Genomic DNA, 11,211 nt, shown 5'->3' on the forward strand with positions numbered 1-11,211 from the left:
CGTGTGCGCTGCTCCGGTCGCGTACATTTCCGGCCCCAGGGCCCGCGCGCTCCCTCGGCCGCACATACTTCCGGTCTGTGTCCCGGCTTCTCCATAGACACGCGTACCCGGCGCGCACCCTCAGCCGCGCATACTTCCGGTGTGCCAGGCCTTGACCGCGAACCGCTGAGTGCCCACCTGCGCTGTGTAGGCTGGGCGCGGGCCCAGGCTGCGGCTCGGGAGTCAGGCGAGCCTCGGGGCTCGGAGGAGGCTACGGTGGGCCTCACCTCAGGCCTCTTGAGTAGCCTCCTGCATCCACGCGGTGTGCTGGGTTCGTGGCGTGGTGGGTGCGTGGATGTCTGGAGGTGTTGGCCTTTGCCTCAGTTTCCCCCTCTGTCGAATGAGGGTGGTGATCGTAATGAGGTTCGAAGAGCAGCAGCTTTGGAATAGATGGACAGTTTGGTCACGTGGTTAAGTCGTGAGGCTGTTGTTGGAGCAGATGCTACCGCATCTAGCTAGACTTTGGGCCCATGGGATACCTTGACCCTGGCCGGTACCTCGAGACCCCCAGCAGCCCCTTATTAAAGAACCGTGCTCAAATAAGATTAGTCACTGAACACAAGCCCAGCGTCTTCTTGAGTAAGTTGAGCCATGTCCATGTTGCAGGCCTTTAGTCACACTTTCCTCCTTGTTAGGAACCGAGGGACAGTTAAGGAAATGACAGAATCCGGTAGTGACTTCAAAGCCATCACAGGAGGGGTTTCTGCCCGCAATGGCTTCCAGAGTGTCTTCCAAGTCAAGAGCAGATCATTAAGTTGTCACCTTCGAATCTGCCAAAGCTGGATGGATTGGACAGGTTCTTCGTGGATGACATAGCCGCTGTCGAATGTCCGTTGATCAATGTTGGACACAGCTGTCTCGCGTTTCTGTGGTTAATGAGCCTGTTCACATTCACCAGTACTCCCCTACTTTTTGAATGACAATGATGTGGGGCTGGGGAGATAGCTCCGTGGGTGGAGTGCTTGTCGAGAGAGCATTCGGGACCTGAGTGATAGCTGGAACCCACATATAACAGTACTGGGAAGATGGAGACACACAGGCCCTTGGGCTTGCTGACAAGCCAGTCTAGCATACTTGGAAAGTTCTGAGCCCGTGAGAGACCCTGTCCTTAAAAAAAGTAAAAGGTGAATAACCCCCGAGGAAGAACACCTGAGATTACTCTCATACAAACACACAGGAATACTGTGGGGAAGGGAGGAGATGGCCAGTTGAGAAAAGCTCTTGCCTTACATCTACGTAAATGCCAGATGGATGCAGCATCCTGCCTGTAATTACAGGGAAAACAGAGATGAGATCCTCAGGAAAGACTAGCCTACAAGCTCTAGGTTCATGAGACCCTGTCTCAATATACTAGGGGAAGAGTGATCACAGAAGATAGTCTATGATTCCTCTGGCTTGTGCGCGTGCACACACGCACATACACGCATGCATAGCACACATGGAAGCAAAAAAATGTGACCCAACCATGCTTTAAGAGAGAGAGAGAGACTACTCTGATATCAACATCATAACCCAATGCCCCCCAGGATTTAAGGAAAGCAGTAGCTGTGACAGTCCTACAGTGTGTACTAATTTACCATTCTGGTAACTCCCAAAACAGCTCCCAAGACTTCACTTCCAAAACCTGAATCACCCTTTTCCTTCTCCAGCCACTCCCTGGTTCAACTGTAGCTCTGCTACCTGAACATTTTTTTCCCCATTCCCTCTCATAGAGCCAGAGTTTCATCACCTGTAATGACTTCTCAAAAGTATTTAATGGAGGTAAATCCCCTGAGCATTTTCCCAGCACTTATTTGCATATGTACTTAACCCCAGGTCTCCCTAGTGTCCCAGATAGCTACACCTTTGTCAGGAAACATCTGTCAGCGTCTGTGGTACCCTGCCAGGAGAATCCTTCCCAGAATCCTTTCCTGTCTCCTTGTTTTATTGTTTCAGTCACAAACACATAGTGTCGGTAATGGTAAAACAGTTGTTTGTTTTTAAAGGATCGTGGCCACCCCAAGCCACGTAAAGGAGGAGGACCTCATAATATCTTAAATCTGGAGTGTTTTCTCTCCCTCTGCTCTAATTGCCTCTGTTGGACTGACTGAAGCCAAAGCCTTTCGGAGGCACCTGCTGTTACTCTGTATAAACCCTCACCTGGTCACCTTTACATGGCAAATGTCACATAGCAGCTAGTTTCGATGTTGAGGGAAATCAAGAAACAGATGCTCAAGAACTGATGTTTTCAGCATCTCCTTCACACCGTTACTACATAAACTAGGGATGGCGTCATGGTAAGTTACCAGAGTCTTGAGTGATAGTTTGAGGTTGGGTTTGGGAGCCTGGAGAGTTGGGTTTTTTTTCTTCCTCAGTTTCACAGGTTAGTAAATTGATGTGGAGGAGCTAGCCCAGGCTGACCTCAAACTAGCTTTATAGCTAAAGATTACCATGAATCTTTCTGCCTCTGCCTCCTAAAAGCTGGGGTTACAGAAGTGTGTTGCGTCAGCACAGGCAGCTTGGTTTTTGTTTTGTTTTTTTTAGGCAGGGTCTTGATATGTAGCCTAAGCTGGCCCAAAACTTGCCATGTAAGATCAGGCTGGACTCAAATAATCCTGCTGCCTCAGCATTCTATAGTGCCAAGATTACAGATGTTCACCACTGGGCCTGACTTTCCTTCTGCTTAGTTACCTCCTTACTTCTTCCACTCCTGGAGACTGAACCAAGGACTTTCACACATGCTAAAGTAGTATTCTACCACTGAGCCACATCCCTAACCTTTGAACCATACATTTGGAAGATACTAACAGGATTTGCAGTATATTTCCGGCATGCACATAGCAACTCACAGACTTAACTTTCAAGCAATGCTAGGATGTTAATGGAAGTGATATTTCCTTTGATAATCCAAGAGAGGGAAGCCAAGTTAAGATGTGGGGGAATTAACAAGGAAATACTCACCTCCCTGTGTGCTAGAGAGAATACCTGTAATCAAGACCACAGAAAACAGCTGACAGGAGAAAGAAAGTGGCATGGACTATTATCTGGCAGTTCAAAGAAGTACCGTTCATGCTGCGACATGAAAATGAGCTAAGTGGAAGAAGCCAGGCAAAAAGGACCTCATAGAATTCCATTAAACAACCCTATTAGGTGTTACTTAGGGCTAGGAGACATGGAAGAAGGAAAGGTGATAGCCAAAGGTATGGACTTCCTTTTTGGGTGATGAAAATGTTCTCAAATTGACTGTGGTGGTAACACAAACCTATGAATATACTAACAGTTCTCCAGTTGGTCACTGTGTGAATTGTATGGCATATCAATTGTATTTCAATAAATGTATGATTATTTAAGAGTGAACCAGGCATGGTGGCACGTACCTGTAATCTCAGCACTTAGAAGGCAGAGGCAAGAGGATCACTGCAAGTTCAAGACCAGCCTGGACTGAGTAAGACCTGGTCTTTAAAAATAAATTTTTAAGTGACAGAAAGCATTCATTTTTTAAATTATTTTTCTCCCCTCAACCCCCGAGAGCATTCATTTTTAATTCTTACGTATGTATGTATACCTAGGCATGACACAACGTGGCTTACATTTCCCCCTACCTCACCGGCAAATTCTTAGTTCTTTAAAGTTCCCCCAGAAGCCCCTCTCCTGTTGATCCCATTGTGGTTTTAAATGCCATCTGTATGTAACGATTACCCACTTTATAGCTTCAGTCCAGAGTATATGGAGGTCACACTACCTAATCAGTATCTTTCCCTAAGTGTCTAATGTATTTCTCAAAACTAGCATGTCTAAAATTAAATACAAGTATCCCTTAACCTACTTCAGCTGCATTCTGAATTCAGTTCATTCCTGTTCTAACAGTTAACCCACCTTCCTCTGTCTGTCTGTCTGTCTGTCTGTCTGTCTGTCTCTCTCTCTCTCTCTCTCTCTCTCTCTCTCTCTCTCTCTCTCTCGACTGTTTGAGTGTGCACACACACACACACACACACACACACACTTTGACTTCTCTTACTTTCTCCCCGCATGCCCTAGTTGTTGAACACAGAATTGTGCTGCTGCTCTGGGCCGTGTTACAGCTCTAATCTACAGTGCGAGCATATTTGGGTCAAGGACGTTTGTGAGACAATGAAGACAAGGTGAGGTCATAAGGATGAGATCTGAATCCAGTATGATTGGTGTCTTTATGGAAAGAGAGAAAGGGCTAGGGAGATGGTTCAGAAGGTGAGGACACTTGCCACTAAGCCTGAGGACCTGATTTCAATTTCCAGGCCCCACATGGTAGAAAGAGTAAACTGACACCAGAAAGTTGTCCTTTGACCTCCACGCGTGCATGTGCACACACACAAATAGATAATAAATAAATAAATAAATAAATAAATAAATAAATAAATAAATAAAAATAATCCAGGCATGGTGACACACACATTTAATATTGTTAAATTTCAAACCTGGAACAAATGACTGAGGTGCCTATTTAGCATATCAAAGCAGACCTGGCTACCAGGTTCTCCCAGCATCCCTCAGTCCTTACTGTTACAGGGTGTGGCTGAATATCTGCTCTCTACCCTAAACTCTCCGGCCCAGGGACTGGGCTGCCCTTCTCCCCAGAGGCTCTTTCCTATATAATCGAGACATTTTGGTTACCGGTCCCTTTTTGTACCGTTGGCTTCCTGGCTGCTGCACTTGATTCTCCTCTCTCCCTTGCCCTCCCCCTCTCCCCCACATGGCCCAGCTCAGCCCCGTCATGTCCACTCTGGACTCTCCCAGATATTCCCGCCTCTGACTATGCTCTCCCACATATCTACAATAACCTCTCTCCTCCACCATACTTAGGATCAGTCCTTTCCTTTCCTTTCCATTTTATTTTATTTATTTTTTTTTTTTTTTGGTTTTTCGAGACAGGGTTTCTCTGTGTAGCTTTGCGCCTTTCCTGGAACTCACTTGGTAGTCCAGGCTGGCCTCGAACTCACAGAGATCCGCCTGGCTCTGCCTCCCGAGTGCTGGGATTAAAGGCGTGCGCCACCACCGCCCGGCTCTTTTTTTAATTCAAGTACCAGTCCTGGGGAGGCAGAGGCAGGCAGATCATTGTGAGATTGAGGCCAGCAAAGTCTACATAAGCAAATTCCAGGTTAGCCAGAGCCATGCAATGAGACATTGTCAAAAAATAATGATAATAATAAATTAATTATGCAGGGTGGTGGTGGCACACACCTTTAATCCCAGCACTCAGGAGGCAGAAGCAGGTAGATCTCTGAATTCCAGAACAGTCAAGGATATACAGAGAAACCTTGTTTCAAGAAACCAAAAAAAAAATTATTAGTAGTAGTAATAATAATTTTAAAAAAAGAAATCGTTTACGTGCACACCCAAAACAGGCCATGTAAAAACACGGCTAAGAAGGTTGTCTATATGCAAGCCAGACAAAGTCCACCAGAACATGACCATGCTGCCAACCTCCAGAACTATGGATAACATCATTTTGTTTTTGTTTTTGTTTTTGTTTTTGTTTTGTTTCTTTGAGGTAGGGATTCTCTATGCAGCCCTGGCTATCCTGGAACTCAGTCTGTAGATTAAATTGTCCTGGAACTCAGCGATCCACCTGCCTCTGCCTCCCAAGTACTGGCATTAAAGGTGTGCGCCACCACTGCCATAAACGTGGTTCTAAGCCATTAGTCTACGTTGCTTTTTTGTGGCCACCCACTCGGACTACAGGCTCTACTTCCAAAACATGCTCAGATTACAATTAGTCTCCATAGACTCCACCAGCTTAGCCCAAGCTGTACCATCTTTCACCTGAAATGTCGTGGGTCCTAACCGTATCTAACATTCATTGTCCTGTATAATCAGACTCTGTTTCCTTCCTTCTAAACTGAATTGGCCTTTTAACTTGGCTTGATCACGAGAATGTCAAGAATGTGATGCTGGCCCAACTCCAGGCCTTTTCTACTGCAACTGTCTTGGAAACTGTTGCCACCATGTGTGAAGTCCTTACCTTCATGCACAGAAAGGCTTGACTAGCCCAGCAGTCACCCCTGTGAGACACAAGGTATAAAAGTGAAGCCATCAGCTAACATTCCAGACAGCTGAACTCAGCCCTGAATGCCACAGCACAATGCCCCTGGCCATCACCAGCCAACCTACAGTATGACAAAAACCAGTATTGTTTTAAAGTAATTTAGTTTGGGCATTGTTTGTTACACAGAAATAGATATCCCCTGTTTACCATTTTGCTCAATTTTCAGCTGTCTTTCCACGCAATGGCCAACAAAATTCCATTAGAGCACACCAGATTGATGTGGTTCCATCATGTAAACTTTGTTAAGGACTTTGTCCCCCCAGGCAAGAACCAAAGTTGTCACAAGGCCCTACAGTGTGGCTCTGCTCCTGTCACTTGCCCTTGCTACTATGTGTTGACTGCTCTGTCCTACATGGACTTCCGTTTCCAAGCCAGCTGCTAAGCCTGGGCCTGCCCCAGGACCCTCTTGCTGTCATTCCCTGAACTGCGCTCTCTCTCTCTCTCTCTCTCTCTCTCTCTCTCTCTCTCTCTCTCTCTCCTCTTCTCTCTTCTTTCTCCTCTTTCCTTCCCCTTCCTCTCCCCTCTCTTCCCAGTCATTCCCCTTCCCTTACTTCCTCTCCCCTCTCCTCCATATTCCTTTCCCCCCTCCCTCCTCCCCCTCCCTCCTTCCCCATCCTCTCCTCCTCCTCTTCTTCCTCTCTCTCCCCCTCCTCCTCTCTTTTTCTCTTTCTCTTTCTCTCTTTGATACAGAGTCTCACTATGTAGACCCGGCTGACTTTGAACTGACGAAGATCCGCCTCTCTGCCTCCCAAATTCAGGGACTAAAGGCGCACCACCATACCCACTGCTTTCTTGTTATCTTGAAGGCCTCTCTTCATTGAGCCTCATTGTCACAACTCAAATAGTTACTCCCAGAGGTGTCCACGTGCTGATCCCCAGAAATCTGTGGGTATGTTACCCCAGTGGCAAAAGTGACTGTGAAAATCTGAGTAAGGATACCAGGGTGGACATACTGTTCTGGATTATCCAGAGGGGCCCAATGAAATTACAAAAAAATCTTCCTAGGGCAGAAGACGAGGCCAGGGAGTCTGAGATTCAGCAATGGAAAAAGTCTAAGTGATGATCCCGCTGGAGTTGGGACTCAAGTCAAGGAATGTCAGAACCCTCTGGAAGCTAGAACACCAGGAAGGAAGTTTGTCCTCTGATCCTTGATTTTCAATGTCATTTTCAGACTTCTAATGTCAGGAACTGTATGAAAGAGATTGCATTCTGTTAAGCAATGAGTCTGAACTGTTTGTTGCAGCAGCAACAGAAAACTGAAGCATCTTTCCAGAAGACCCACCAGAAATGACACCCCAAGCTGTTCTCAGCACTCCCACCTCCAGTGTCTGGAAATTGTCCTTTGTAATTGGAGGTAGGATTGCAGCCAGCACCCAGTACTGCTAAACATTTGCAATGCACAGGACATCTCCATCACAATTCCCTCCTCCAGTGTGACATCCACAGGGTCACACTGAGAAACCGGGAGGCCTACACTAAATAAACAGGTTGGGGGCATCTGCTCTCTGACCTGCACTATCAAAGGAAGTAGGTGCTGTTTCACAGTAGATGCTGGGAGAAGCGAAGCTGCAACATGGGAGCACCCAGGGGCCCTTTGCTGTAGGTGCTACAGGGTAGACCACAGGTAACGGCCAATGTTATCAGGAGAAGGTCAATCCATCACAGACAGGACTGCTGAGGATTCAGGCACCGGAGACAACAAAGGGACTGGCCCCAATGGCACAGAGTGCCAACTAGCTGTAGTGTGATCCAAAGACAGGCAGAGCATGGCGGAGGTGGCAGGGAGCTACAGTCTCTCCAGACTAGCTACAGAAACAACTACCTCCCTGCCTCAACTTCCACACTTGCTGTTGTCTTATGTAAATGGCTCTTCCTTTTACCTAAAGGAATTGTATCCATTGTACAATGGTTATTGCTACAGTTACTGCTGGTCTATTTTTATGGAGAGATACTGACCAGGAACTAGGGCAGATGTGAACTGAAGAAAAGTCCACAAAGATTCTAGCAAATTGAGGCTTCATTTGTCTCATGGCCAGCATGCATCCCTGCCTCTGACCTAATCCTCATGCTTCCTAAATCCAAGGTTACGGAGTACCCAAGCAGCTTCTAAAGGAGACCCCTCATCAATAGCAGAGCTAGTCCTTAAGGGTGAAGTTCTAGGTACCTTTGTTCACTGTCATTCACATCCTTTGTATCCTGACTGATAAAGAAAGATATATATTATTGTTGCCTGCATATTTTATCAGACAATTACATGAAGATCCAGTGTTAGGGACTTCTCTACTTCTTATAATCTATCCCTTTCACCAAGTGTGTGTGTGTGTGTGTGTGTGTGTGTGTGTGTGTGTGTGTGTGTGTGCTCTCGAATGTCCTCTTTCTCTACAAAGGCAGACTCACATAGTCTGTCTACCCCTGTCTAGCATCCAGCTACAAAAAGGTGGGCAATGGCCTGGAACACCTTCTTGCAGGGAAATCGCCTCCCATCCCTGCTTTTTGTCTTGTCAGGAATAAATGCCTTTCCCTCCTCTGGTCTCACTGCTGTGCTGTTCCATTAAGAGCCTGGATGGTTGGCCCTCAGGCATGTTCCAGCTTCCTGCATTGCAGCTGTATGGGGGAGGACTAGGGGTCCTTCACTACAGCATGAAACTAGGGCAGACAGTCACCTGGTAAGCCAAATAAAAGATCTGCTAGGCAGGGGGCCAGTGCATTGCCAAAAGCTGGGCCATCCATCAGTCTGTGCTCTCTCCTCCACTCCTCCTGTGCCTGTTTTACATTCTGTCTGTTTTTATCAACCTCAAGTCCTGTGCTGATCTCTTCTCTGGGTGACATTTATCTGCCTTTTAACCTTGGCCAAAGTCTTGATACATTTTATCTGGTGGCATACCCTGGCCACAGAGGGAACAGTGAAACTATGTTTTCAGGTGAGTTGCAAATAAACCACATCTATTCAATGTAGTATGTGTGTGTGTGTGTGTGTTGCTATTAATTTGAACTATGTTTTAGTAAGACGTGACCTGAATGTAGTCTCTCTATTTTTGTTGCTGTTGTTTGGGGAGTAGTTGTTTGGGGGGGGGGGGGTTGGGTTTTTGTTTGTTTGTAGATTTAGCCGTGTCTTAAGTCATTTCTGTATTTTTTTTCACCTCTAAAGTGGTAGGAAATAAAGGTGACTAGAATTAGGTGGTGGGAACTTAAATTTTTTTTCCTTTTCATTTATTTGTGTGTCTGTGTCTATGTGTGTGTGTGCCACAACACATATGGAGTTCAGAGATCAACTTCCAGGATTTGATTCTGTCCTTCTACCGTGTTATTACTGGAGATTGAACTCAGCTCATCAGGCTTGGCAGCAAGCACCTTTATCTGAGTAGCTGTCTTGCTGACCCAAGTAGTCTTTTCTTTTAATCAGACAAGTTATTCTAGTCACTGGCATAGCCTGTTTACATCTGTCACCTTAATTTTTGTTTTGTTTGTTTGTTTGTTTGTTTGTTTGTTTTTCTGGACCTGAGGACAGTGTCACCCTGTTCTAAGTCTTTCCTTCCCACCTCCCTCTCCCTCTCTACTTCTCGGTTATATAATCATTAAAGATCCTTGGACTCCTCCACCAGCAGTCACACTAATGAGTACAACACAGTCCTGGAGGCTGCAGAGCCCAGTGATACTTGGCTTTTAACCTCTACGTGGATAAGACAGTCCTCGAGGACAGTGTCAAGACGTTTCTTTCTTTTGGTGTTACTTCACAATTGAAGTGTTTGCACGTGCTTTAAACTCCACAGAGATTATTATTTTCCTTATCAGTGTTGATGATTAATATTGATTATATGGGGTTTCTGCTGCTCTTTTTCTTACTTCTTTTTATTTTCAAGTGCTACAGATTGAACCCAGGGTATCCTGCATACTAGTCAAATGGCCCCTTTTATTACTCTGTCCTGGCCACTGTTCTGTTGCTGTGAAGGGACACCATGACCACAGCAGCTCTCATAGAAGAAAGCATTTAATTGGAGTTTGCTTACATTTTGAGAGGTTTAGTCCATTATCATCATGGTGGGGAACAGGGTGGAATAAAGGCAGACATGGTGCTGGAGAAAGAGAGTTCCACATCCTGATTCGCAGGCAACAGGAAGAGAGAGACTCTGGGTCTGGGATGGGTTTTTGAAACCTCAAAGCCCACCTCTAGTGACACATTTCCTCCAACAAGGCCACACCTCCTAATCCTTTTCAAATAGTGCCACTCCCTGATGATTAAGTATCCAAATATATGAGCCTATAGGAGCATTCTTATTCAAACCACCACACTCTTTAGTTACTACTTTTGTTTTTTGTTTTTTTTTTTTTTTGGTTTTTCGAGACAGGGTTTCTCTGTGTAGCTTTGCGCCTTTCCTGGAACTCGCTTTGGAGACCAGGCTGGCCTCGAACTCACAGAGATCCGCCTGGCTCTGCCTCCCAAGTGCTGGGATTAAAGGCGTGCGCCACCACCGCCCGGCTAGTTACTACTTTTACATTTTTGTTGGAATCAAAATATTAAGCAGCCAGATGATGGTGGTGCATGCTTTTAATCCCAACATTCTGAAGGCAGAGCCAGGCGGATCTCTGAGTTCGAGGCCAGCCTGATCTACAGAGCGAGATCCAGGACAGGTATCAAAGCTACACAGAAAAACCCTGTCTTGAAAGAGAAAAAAAAATTTAGCATATTCGTCACCACACATACTTAGGATTGCAGGATGCTATAAGTCATAGTCACCACCTTATACAATAGGTCTCTTCAACCTTCCGCTCCTACCTAACTGAAACCATATAACTCTCAACCCCTTCCCCACCAAAACCATCCAGCCCCTGGCACCACCATTCTACTCTCCCGCCCTGCATGTAATGTTTTTCTGATTCCATGGGCAAGTGAGATCACGCATTATTTGTCTTTCTGCGCCTGGCTTATTTCACTTAGCACAATGCTCTCCAGGCGTATTTCTTCTCACAGCTGTAGTCTTCCACCTGGGATTTCTTCTTCTCCTAGTTAAATAACACTGTTGGCTCTTTCCCTCTGTGCAGGTCTATTCATGCCAAACCTCTTGGGTTTTGTTTGGAAAAGATGTGATATGTTTTATTTGGTTTCAATCTAG

This window comes from Peromyscus californicus, unplaced genomic scaffold (genome assembly GCF_007827085.1).
Source record: "Peromyscus californicus insignis strain IS unplaced genomic scaffold, ASM782708v3 Scaffold_8__1_contigs__length_139910024, whole genome shotgun sequence".
Classification (NCBI taxonomy): domain Eukaryota; kingdom Metazoa; phylum Chordata; class Mammalia; order Rodentia; family Cricetidae; genus Peromyscus; species Peromyscus californicus.